The following is a 12,966-nucleotide window of genomic DNA, read 5'->3' as shown; positions in this document are numbered from 1 at the left end:
ACGGATGGCCCTTTCCCGTGTGAAGACATACTGGGCGGAGATGGAGGCCACCGCCATTACAGCCCAAGATCCGGACGAGAGCCGAGTACCTGTCGAGCACTACTTTCAAGAAGCTCTTGAGGGCGCTCGTTCGATAAAAGCGCAGTGCTCGAAGAATATTATGTTCTAATGACATGTATTCCCATTGAAAAACAATGTTTTATTGAGTTTATCAAGGCTGTTTTTATACTTTTACCAAAAAGTACTATGATGCCTCCTATGCGGCCATTTATGTATATATGTATATAACCTGAAAGATGGTAGTCATCGGCTACAGCCCCCACGCATATAATGCGGGGGTGCTCGCAGAAGATGCATGTTCACACTTGATCCAACGTCTTGGTCCATTAAGGAGGTCATAGCGCAGCGAACTAGGCAATCGGACTATAATGCTTTAACACTTTCACTTAGCCAGAGGAGTTTGACAGTGGGGCTACTATATAGCCCCTGGTGGCTCCGCGCTCATCCGAATTCGGGGCGTGTACATGCCTGGCCAGGAAACGGCCCTTCGTTAAGGTAGAGGAATCCCGAAGATTCCGCTAGGTCATCGAGTGGTTGACCAGTCTCACGCTATATCATGACAGTCAGTTTTCAGCTTTCTCTACTGAGGTGCTCGTCCTGATGAACCAGGGCACAATCGCAGTAGTTCTCCTGGTGCCGCCCTAGCCGATAGAGTGGAACGTAAGGCAGCAAAACACAGGAGCCGGGCAAACCCAACATTTGACCAAAGACATGATTCGGAGCTGATGCACATAAGGCCAAACTCGCGACGCCGAACACTCCCTAAGGTATTCGGTCTTTATGATGTAAACCGGGCTAAACAGTGCCCTTTATAATAAGCCCCTGGTGTCCAGGTACGTGCAATATTCTGACGTGGCCACATGCCAATACGTCAGCATCCTTCTCAGTTGTACCGAGAATCCGGGGGATGTGTATCAACAAGAGACAGTAAAAAAGGTTTACGCAAGGTCTTAATCTAAAAAGAATCCTTGGAACGGGTCCCTCCTACACGTCTGCGCCTGTGTCTCCGTTGTGCCATATCCTGTACGGGTGTAGCACGATGGTCATCTGTAAAAGAGAGGAACTTACCTGAAAAGTTGTCGTGCAAAAGGTAGGTTATACTAAATAAACCATGTACAGTTCAAGATGAGTAAAGTTGAGCCTAATTTTCACTTGTTTACACGCGTTGAGCCCCTTGTATTGTTATAGGGGTATAGCCATCAAACCTGTATCAATTATATATAGCTACACCGGACTCGTCTAACCATGTTTGTGGTCTTAACGACCTGCCAGATGCTCTAGTTGGTGATGCCGTCTAGTGCGCGGCTGCCAAGGCAGCCGCACGGTCTTCCGCGCGCAAGGAGCGCTCAATATTTCCATTTAATGTAATGATGCCACGTGGACCAGGCATCTTAAGCATGAGAGAAGCGTAATGCGGTATTGCATTAAAGCGAGCGAAAGCTTCGCGTCCGAGTAGTGCTTGATAGCCACTTTGGAACAGAGCGATGTGGAAGGTTAACTTTTCACTACGGAAGTTATCGGAAAGCCGAATATAATCTCTGGTAGCAGGGAGCCCGTACAATGGGCTTCTGGACCTGGCGTTACTCGTTTAAAGGTAATATTGCTATGGTTGATTTTTGTTGGGTCTATCCCCATTTTGCGGACTGTGTCCTGATATATCAGGTTTAAACTACTCCCGCCGTCCATCAGGACTCGTGTGAAGTGGTATCCGTCAATTATCGGGTCTAACACCAAGGCAGCCCATCCTGCGTGCCGGATACTTGCCGAGTAATCCCGATGGTCAAAGGTGATCGGTTTGGACGACCAGTGGCAGAACTCCGCGGTGATAGGCCCTGGGGCATGTGTCTCTAGCAGTGCCGCTTTGTTTCTCCCCTTCATCACGTGTAACACGTTTACTATTTTGACTTCTGGTGGGAGTTTCTTCTGTTCCCAGTGCTTTGCTTGCGAGGCTCATCCTCGTCTTCGCTTGGTGTATCCTGCCCCTTGTGTTCGGTGTTGAGTTTGCCGAACTGCTTGAAGACCCAACATTTTCTATGGGTATGATTTGCAGGTTTATCGGGGGTGCTATGGATCTGACATAGTTTGTCCAGAATCTTGTCCAGGCTGGACAGTTCGTCTCTGTTGCCTTTGGAGGGCAGCTTTTGCTGACCTGGCCGAGAGCTTCTGAATCCGGCGTTTACCGCCGTGCTTTTCGGGCTGTCTTCTTTATTCCGGCGCATGTTTTTGCTGCGTCGTGGCTTCCCGTTTCTGTCCCTAACTTCGGATGTACTTGGGTCGTTGGTGCTGCATCGGGCTAGCCAGCTATCCTCACCCGCGCAAAAGCGGGTCATGAGGCTTGTTAATGCTGCCATTGTTCTCGGCTTTTCTTGGCCGAGGTGTGTGGCAAGCCATTCGTCTCGAACGCTGTGCTTGAAAGCTGCTAAGGCTTCGGTGTCTAGACAGTCGACTATTTGGTTCTTTTTAGTGAGAAACCTGTTCCAAAGCTTTCGGGCTGACTCTTCGGGCTGTTGAGTTATATGACTTAAATCGTCTGCATCTCGTGGTCGGACATAGGTCCCTTGAAAATTTGCCCGAAAAGCGCCTTCAAGCTCTTCCCAGCTTCCAATGGTGTTTTCGGGGAGGCTTTTAAGCCAGTGCCAAGCTGGCCCTTTGAGCTTGAGGGGTAAGTACTTGATGGCGTGGAGATCGTCTCCTCGAGCCATGTGGATATGGAGGATGTAGTCCTCAATCCAGACCCCAGGGTCTGTCGTTCCGTCATACGCCTCTATGTTTACGGGTTTGAATCCCTCTGGAAATTCATGGTCCAGCACCTCATCGGTGAAACATAGGGGGTGTGCGGCACCCCTGTATTTGGGTGTACCGTGGTGTTCGGATTTTTGTTGTGTTGCATTGCATGCTGGAGCACGCTTGCTTGGCCCGTAGATGGATCTGGTTGCGCCGTCCTTTTGATGCGAGCCCTCACGTGGTTCGCGTACTGGCTTGTGTGCGGCATCGTTTGCCGCTCTATGTTGGCCACGAGGTCGTCTATCCGACCGGATGATTGTTTTGTTTTTTGATTGCGGGGGATCTAAGGCCTCCTCATCGAATTCAGGTAGCAGCTTTCGCTTCGGGTAGCTCTTTGTGTGGAGACTACCGCCATACTTTGCTGCAGTGTTGAGTACTTCACTCCATCTAATTCTGAGTGTGTCTTGTGCAGCCCCGAGCCTTTGCTTCTACTTTTTCAGACTCCTCGCAGTGGCAACAAGCCTTTGATGGGTATTCTGTTGCTCCGGGTGCCTGTCCGGCGTGATGTCATCCGGACTGTTATCTTAGCCGGAGTCGGGTTGTTCAGTTTGATTCTCCATGTTGCCATGGTCGGACGGTGGTTCAATGCCGTGTTTGTCGTCCACTGGCTCACCCTGCTCTATCGCTGGGTCTATACGATCGCTGTTTCTGCCGAGGCGGGATTTGGAGCGGCGCTTACGCCGCCACTTTGACTGCTTCTGGAGGGAACGATCCTTCGCTGCGTCCTTCCATTTCGTGTCATCGTTTTCTTTGGGTGTGTCCACCATGTATACATCATATGATGAAGTGGGCGTCCAGTGCCCCGTGGGCAGTGGCTCATGTTCATCTCCTGCATCGTCGTCCATACCGTCGATGTCTTCGGAGTCGAAGGCGAGCATGTCAGTCAAATCATCGACAGTGGCTACTAAGTGGGTGGTGGGTGGGCGGCGAATTTCTTCGTCGTCCGCATCCCGATCTGGCCGGCCATAGTTTGGCCAGGACTCTCCTGACAAGGAGAGAGACCTTAATGAGTTCAGTATGTCGCCAAAGGGCGAGTGCTAAAGGATATCCGCGGAGGTGAACTCCATGATTGGCACCCAGTTGGATTCGATAGGCACGGGCGCAGGCGGTTCGGAGTTCGTGGCCGGGGAAGAATCCGACAGTTCGGCGTCATGGCTCCCATGAAGGGTAAGGTCGATACTCGGCTCAATCGGCTCTGAGAATGCCGCCTCCGTGGTGGGGTCTATCCACCCATCCATGGATGGTGCAATTGGCTCCGAATTGAGGGTCGGAGTGGTTGCCGGTGCAGTCTCCTGAACACTGTCCGATGGTAGAGCTAAATCATGCTCATCGTGACCGTGCAGTGCACTCGGCAGGGGTTCGAATCCGCCGAAGATCAAGTCTCCGCGGATGTCGGCCGTGTAGTTTAAGATTCCAAACCTGACCTGGTGGCCAGGGGCGTTACTCTCGATCTGCTCCAGATGGCCAAGCGAGTTGGCCCGCAGTGCAGAGCTGCCGGATACAAAGATCTGTCCAAGGAGAAAAGTCTCACCCCGGACTGCATCGCTATCGATGATTGAAGGAGCCATCCAGCCTAACGATGACGACACAGAGGAACTCTCAATGAAAGCACCAATGTCGGTGTCAAAACCGGCGGATCTCGGGTAGGGGGTCCCGAACTGTGCGTCTAGGTGGATGGTAACAGGAGGCGGGGGACACGATGTTTACCCAGGTTCGGGCCGTCTTGATGGAGGTAATACCCTACGTCATGCTTGATTGTTCTTGATAATATAACTGTACAAGAGTTGATCTACCACAAGATCGAAGAGGCTAAACCCTAGAAGCTAGCCTATGGTATGATTGTTGTTGTTCCTACGGACTAAACCCTCCGGTTTATATAGACACTGGAGGGGGCCAGGGTTACACAGAGTCGGTTACAAGGAAAGAGATCTACATATCCGTACATCCAAGCATGCCTTCCACGCCAAGGAGAGTCCCATCCGGACATGGGACGAAGTCTTCAATCTTGTATCTTCATAGTCCAACAGTCCAGCCAAAGGATATAGTCCGGCTGTCCGGATACCCCCTAATCCAGGACTCCCTCACTCTTGCCACTCCTTGTTCCATAATCCATCAAATCTTTACCCAAAACTTGAAAACTTCACAACACAAAACTTAAAGTAGAAAATCTCGTGAGCTCCGTTAGCGAAAGAAAACAAAAGACCACTTCAAGGTACTGTAATGAACTCATTCTTTATTTATATGGGTGTTATACCTACTGTATTCCAACTTCTCTATGGTTTATAAACTATTTTACTAGCCATAGATTCATCAAAATAAGCGAATAACACATGAAAAACAGAATCTGTCAAAAACAGAACAGTCTGTAGTAATCTGTAGCTAGCGCAAGATCTGGAACCCCAAAAATTCTGAAATAAATTGCTGGACGTGAGGAATTTATCTATTAATCATCTGCAAAAAGAATTAACTAAATAGCACTTTCCAAATAAAAATGACAGCAGTTCTCGTGAGCGCTAAAGTTTCTGTTTTTTACAGCAAGTTCAACAAGACTTTCCCCAAGTCTTCCCAACGGTTCTACTTGGCACATACACTAATTAAACACAAAAAACACAACCAAAACAGAGGCTAGATGATTTATTTATTACTAAAAAGTAGCAAAAAGCAAGGAATAAAAATAAAATTGGGTTGCCTCCCAACAAGCGCTATCATTTAACGTCCCTAGCTAGGCATAACAAGCAAGAATAGATCTAGGTATTGTCATCTTTGGTTTTCAACTTTTTAGCGGAATCAAGTTCGAATCCAGGAGGTTCTTTATGTTTCCCTTCATATTCTGAAATTTTTAGATCTAATGAATCCAACCGCTTATTGCAAAGGGTAATCAACATATTCATGCGGTGAATATTTCCACTAATGTTCTTAAGAGGTTCAAGAGATTTCTGCAAGATTTTAGTACTTCACAATTTTTTTTCAAAAACTTGTGTCTCTTCCTGGGTAGGATGAGGCCCCTTTTGTTGAGGTAGTGTTCCCACTATACCTTCTATAATTTCAAGTGCAATATGTGGAACGATTTCAATAAAATTGCCTTTGGCAACACAATCCAAGAGTTATCTATGAGACATATTTAATCCAACATAAAAATTGCAAAGAAAAATTCTCAGATTTATTTCAGAGGTACAATTACGATGAGATTCCATTATTCTCAACCAGGCATCTTTTAAGTTTTCTCCTAACATTTGTTTAAAGTGAAAGATTTCGAACTCAGGGGTCAACGGAGAAGATAAGGGACTGGCCATAACGACAAGCAAGCAAACTAACACACAAGCAAAAAAAGAGCAAGCGGGCAAAAAGAGGCAAATAGAGGGAGGATAGAGAGAGAGGGCAAATAAAACGGCAAGGGTGAAGTGGGGGAGAGGAAAACGAGAGGCAAATGGAAAATAATGTAATGCGGGAGATAAGGGTATGTGATGGGTACTTGGTATGTTGACTTTTGCGTAGACCTCCCCAGCAACGGCGCTAGAAATCCTTCTTGCTACGTCTTTTAGCACTGCGTTGGTTTTCCCCGAAGAGGAAGGGATGATGCAGCAAAGTAGCGTAAGTATTTCCCTCAGTTTTTGAGAACCAAGGTATCAATCCAGTAGGAGGCTATGCGCGAGTCCCTCGCACCTGCACAAAACAAATAAATCCTCGCAACCAACGCAAATAGGGGTTGTCAATCCCTATAGGGCCACTTACGAGAGTGAGATTTGATAGATATGATAAGATAATATTTTTGGTATTTTTATGATAAAGATGCAAAGTAAAATAAAGGCAAAGTAAATAGCAAAGTAAATAACTAAGTAGTAGGAGATTGATATGATAAAGATAGACCCGGGGCCATAGGTTTCAGTAGTGGCTTCTCTCGAGAGCATAAGTATTCTACGGTGGGTGAACAAATTACTGTTGAGCAATTAAAAGAATTGAGCATAGTTATGATAATATCTAGGTTTGATCATGTATATAGGCATCACGTCCGAGACAAGTAGACCGACTCCTGCCTGCATCTACTACTATTACTCCACTTATTGACCGCTATCCAGCATGCATCTAGAGTATTAAGTTAAAAACAGAGTAACACCTTAAGCAAGATGACATGATGTAGAGGGATAGACTCATGCAATATGAAGAAAACCCCATCTTGTTATCCTTGATGGAAACAATACAATACGTGCCTTGCTGCCCTTACTGTCACCAGGAAAGGACACCGCAGGATTGAACCCAAAGCTAAGCATTTCTCCCATTGCAAGAAAGATCAATCTAGTAGGCCAAACCAAACTGATAATTCGAAGAGACTTGAAAAGATAACCAATCATACATAAAAGAATTCAGAGAAGATTCAAATATTATTCATAGATAGACTTTATCATAAACCCACAAATCATCGATCTCAACAAACACACCGCAAAAAGAAGATTACATCGAATAGATCTCCACAAGAGAGGGGGAGAACATTGTATTGAGATCCAAAAAGAGAGAAGAATCCATCTAGCTACTAACTATGGACCCGTAGGTCTGAGGTAAACTACTCACACTTCATCGGACGGGCTATGGTGTTGATGTAGAAGCCCTCCGTGATTGATGCCCCCTCCGGCGGTGCTCTGGAACAGGCCCCAAGATGGGATCTCATGGATACAGAAAGTTACGGTGGTGGAATTAGGGTTTTGGCTCCTTCTCTGATCGTTTGGGGGTATGTGGGTATATATTGGAGGAAGAAGTATGTCGGTGGAGCAACAGGGGGCCCACGAGGGTGGAGGGCATGCCTGGGGGGGGGGGGGGTAGGCGCGCCCCTACCTCGTGGCCTCCTGTTACGTGTCTTGATGTAGGTTCCAAGTCTCCTGAGTTGTATTCAATGAGAAAATCACGTTCCTGAAGGTTTCCTTCCGTTTGGACTCTGTTTGATGTTCCTTTTCTTCGAAACCCTAAAACAGGAAAAAGACAACAATTCTGGGCTGGCCTCCGGTTAATAGGTTAGTCCCAAAAATAATATAAAAGTGGATAATAAAGCCCAATAATGTCCAAAACAGTAGATAATATAGCATGGAGCAATCAAAAATTATAGATACGTTGGAGACGTATCATCCACCATACCTACCTATGGATTGAGTAAGATCCTTCAAGTAACTTGTCATCGGTGTAAGCAATAAAAATTGCTCTCTAAATATGTATGCTATTTTAGTGTGGAGAAAATAAGCTTTATACGAACTTGTGCTATGGAAGTAATAATAGCGACGGACTACACAATAAAGTTATTTATCACAAGTGACAATATAAAGTAACGTTCTTTTGCATTAAGATTTTGTGCATCCAACCATAAAATCGCATGACAACCTCTGCTTCCCTCTGCAAAGGGCCTATCTTTTATTTTACCTTCTACCCTTATGCAACCTTTCCTTTTTACACTTTTTGTTTTTGGAAACCGCTATGTGTTGGAGAAAGATCCAGATATATATATCCACCTAGATGTAGGTTATCATAAAGTATTATTGTTGACATTACCCTTGAGGTAAAAGGTTGGGAGGCGAAACTATAAGCCCATATCTTTCTCTATGTCCGATTGAGGCTTTTAACCTGTAAGTATTGCATGAGTGTTAGCAATTGCAAAGACTAAAAGATGGTTGTCGGGGGTGTTGTGCGACATATGCCAAAGGATGGCTTATCATGGTGGGGGATAGTAAGACGTCGCCGGTGCCAGGAAACGGGATGAGGCGTAGATACGTACGCCGACGAACTTTACCCAGGTTCGGGGCTCTCCTAGGAGATAATACCCCTAGTCCTGCTCTGCGGGGTCTCCGCATGGTCACTCAAGCAACAATGGTGGCTACAAGCTTGCTCCTTGAGCTGTTTCTCTAGAAGGGGAAGAAGGGCAAGGCTAGCCCTAGCTTCCTCTCTCTATGGGTGTGTGTGTGTGTGCGCGTGTGTGTGGACGAAAGTCTGAACCCTTTGCATGGGTGCCCTAGGGGGTTTATATAGGCCTAACCCCCAGGGGTACAACGGTAATCTTGCCGGGTGTAGGACCCGGCTGTCAGTGTCTGTGGTTGCCTGCTTCTTCGCCGGCCGCTGGGGCCCGCCACCTGGTGGGTCCTGCTGGTTGTCTTGTACCTCGCCGATAGGCCGTGCCCACCGCTTGCGGGTCCTGCCGGCAACTTAACACTGTGGCGATGCCACTGATGATGTGTGCTTTGTCGGGGAATGCGTGGCTACAGTGTCGCCGCCTGGCGGGCATTCACTGTAGCCACTCCTCGTCTCTTCTGATTAATGGTGCCCAGACTTTGAGGGAAGGGGAGGGCCGCTGATACGTCTCCGTCGTATCTACTTTTCCAAACACTTTTGCCCTTGTTTTAGACTCTAACTTGCATGATTTGAATGGAATTAACCCGGACTGACGCTGTTTTCAGCAGAATTGCCATGGTGTTATTTTCGTGCAGAAATAAAAGTTCTCGGAATGACATGAAAACCAACGGAGATTATTTTTGGAATATATAAAAAATACTGGGAGAAGAATCCATGTCAGGGGGCCCACACCCTGTCCACGAGGGTGGGGGCGCGCCTACCCCCCTGGGCGCGCCCCCTGCCTCGTGGGCCCCCTAACGCTCCACCGACCTCAACTCCAACTCCATATATTCGTGTTCGAGGAGAAAAAAACTAGAGAGAAGGATTCATCGCGTTTTACGATAGGGAGCCGCCCCAAGCCCTAAACTCTCTCCGGAGGGCTGATCTGGAGTCCGTTCGTGGCTCCGGAGAGGGTAATCCGTCGCCATCGTCATCATCAACCTTCCTCCATCACCAATTTCATGATGCTCACCTCCGTGCGTGAGTAATTCCATCGTAGGCTTGCTGGACGGTGATGGATTGGATGAGATTTATCATGTAATCGAGTTAGTTTTGTTAGGGTTTGATCCCTAGTATCCACTATGTTCTGAGATTGATGTTGCTATGACTTTGCTATGCTTAATGCTTGTCACTAGGGCCCGAGTGCCATGATTTCAGATCTGAACCTATTATCTTTTCATGAATATATGTGAGTTCTTGATCCTATCTTGCAAGTCCATAGTCACCTATTATGTGTTATGATCCGTCAACTCCGAAGTGACAATAGTCGGGACCATTACCAGTGATGACCATAGTTTGAGGAGTTCATGTATTCACTATGTGTTAATGCTTTGGTCCGGTACTCTATTAAAATGAGGCCTTAATATCCCTTTGTTTCCAGTAGGACCCTGCTCCCATGGGAGGGTAGGACAAAATATGTCATGCAAGTTCTTTTCCATAAGCACGTATGACTGTATTCTGAATACATGCCTACATTACATTGATGAACTGGAGCTAGTTCTGTGTCACCCTATGTTACAACTGTTGCATGATCGATCGCATCCGACATAATTTTCCATCACTGATCGAATGCCTACGAGTTTCCTATATTGTTCTTCACTTATTTACTTTTCCGTTGCTACTGTTACAATTACTATAAAACCCCAAATATTACTTTTGCTACCATTATCACTACTATCATATCACTTTGCTACTAAACACTTTGCTGCAGATATTAAGTTTCCAGGTGTGGTTGAATTGACAACTCAGCTGCTAGTACTTTAAAATATTCTTTGGCTCCCCTTGTGTCGAATCAATAAATTTGGGTTGAATACTCTACCCTCGAAAACTGTTGTAATCCCCTATACTTGTGGGTTATCAAGACTATTTTCTGGCGCCGTTGCCGAGGAGCATAGCTCTATTCTTTGAGTCACTTGGGATTTATATCTGCTTATCATTATGAAGAACTTGAAAGATCAAAGAACCAAGATTTTTCCCTCAACTACGAGGGGAGGTAAGGAACTGCCATCTAGCTCTGCACTTGATTCACCTTCTGTTTTGAGTAAACTTGTGACACCTACGCATGCTATTGATTCCAATAGGTCGCATGTTATTGATGATGCCACTTCTGCTTTGCGTGATATTTATGATGAAACTACTTCTATGCTTGATACTACTATGCCACTAGGTAAATTTCTTGATGAACAACTTGCTAGGGCTAGAGAGAATGAAATTAGTGAAACTGATAATATTGATGAAAGTGATGATGAAGATTCTCCCCCTAGATATGAATTGCCTGTTGTTCCTGAGGGTTATGATATGGATGAAGAAACTGCTAGAGACTTCTTAGCTTGCAATGATAGATCTGATCTTAAGAAATTATTAGCTAAGCTTAAAGAAAAATCTTTGAATGCTAGAATGAAATATGACCCTGCTTTTGCTACTTCACCTATCTTTGTTACTAATAAGGATTATGATTTCTCTGTCGATCCTGAGATAATTACTTTGGTTGAATCTGATCCTTTTTATGGCTATGAATCTGAAGCTGTTGTGGCACATCTTACTAAATTAAATGATATAGCCACCCTGTTCACTAATGATGAGAAAACTCGCTATTATCATATCCTTAAGTTGTTTCTGTCCTCGTTAAAGGGTGATGCTAAAACATGGTTTAATTCTCTTGATCCTGGTTGTGTGCGTAGTCCGTAGGATGTGATTTATTACTTCTCTGCTAAATATTTCCCCGCTCATAAGAAACAAGCTGCTTTAAGGGAAATGTATAATTTTGTGCAAATCGAAGAAGAGAGTCTCCCACAAGCTTGGCGGAGGCTTCTCCGATTACTTAATGCTTTGCCTGATCATCCTCTCAAGAAAAATGAAATACTTGATATCTTTTATAATGGACTAACCGGTGCTTCCAGAGACCACCTGGATAGTTTTGCTGGTTGTGTTTTTAGGGAAAGAACTATTGATCAAGCTGAATTTTTATTGAATAATATGTTGACTAATGAAAATAATTGGACACTTCCTGAACCAACTCCTAAGCCAACTCCGAAGAAAAGGGGTATTCTATTTCTCGGTCCTGAAGATATGCAAGAGGCAAAGAAATCTATGAAATAAAAAGGTATTAAAACTGAAGATGTTAAGAATTTACCACATATTGAAGAAATACATGGTCTTAATTTGCCGCCTGTTGAAGAAATACATGGTCTTGATAACCCGACACAGGTAGTAAAGGTAAATTCTCTCTATAGATTCGATAAATGTGAAATCCCATTTACTAAGTTTGCTAGCCCATGCTTGGATGAGTTTGATGGCTTTATGGTTAAACAAGAAAACTTCAATGCTTATGTTGGTAGACAATTGAAACACAATGCTGATATGCTTGAACACTTGAGTGATTATATGGCTAGTGTTAAAGGTGAGTTTAAACTTATTAGTAAACATGCTTCTATGGTTACCACTCAAGTAGAACAAGTACTTAAAGTCATAATGATTTTCTCAATGAATTAAATAATAAGAAGAATGATAATGCTGTTAGAGTTATGACTAGAGGTGGTAAAATGACTCAGGAACCTTTGTATCCTGAAGGCCACCCTAAGAGAATTGAGCAAGATTCTCAGAGAGCTAATGTAGATGTACCTAGTCCTTCTAAAAGGAAGAAAAAGAAAAATGATAGGACTTTGCATGTTTCTAGTGAACCTGTTGTTGACACACCACAGAATACTAATGATATTTCTATTTCTGATGCTGAAACACAATTTGGTAATGAACATGAACCTAGTGATAATGTTAATGATGATGTTCATGTTGATGCTCAACCTAGCAATGATAATGATGTAGAGATTGAACCAGCTGTTGATCTTGATAATCCACAATCAAAGAATCAACGTTATGATAAGAAAGACTTCGTGGCTAGGAAGCACTGTAAAGAAAGAGAACCATGGGTTCAGAAAGCCATGCATTTTCCTCCTAAACCATCCAAGAAAAAGGATGATGAGGATTTTGAGCGCTTTGCTGAAATGATTAGACCTCTTTTTTTGCGTATGCGTCTGACCGATATGCTTAAAATGAACCCTTATGCTACATATATGAAGGGAATTGTTACTAATAAAAGAAAGATACCAGAAGCTGAAATTTCCACCATGCTTGCTAATTATACTTTTAAGGGTGGAATACCCAAGAAACTTTGAGATCCAGGAGTACCAACTATACCATGCTCCATTAAAATAAACTATGTTAAAATTGCTTTATGTGATCTTGGAGCCGGTGTTAGTG

The sequence above is a fragment of the Triticum urartu genome, chromosome 7A, assembly GCF_056163025.1.
Source record: "Triticum urartu cultivar PI428250 chromosome 7A, HENAU_Tu73, whole genome shotgun sequence".
NCBI lineage: Eukaryota > Viridiplantae > Streptophyta > Magnoliopsida > Poales > Poaceae > Triticum > Triticum urartu.
Note: the sequence above shows the minus strand (reverse complement) of the source record.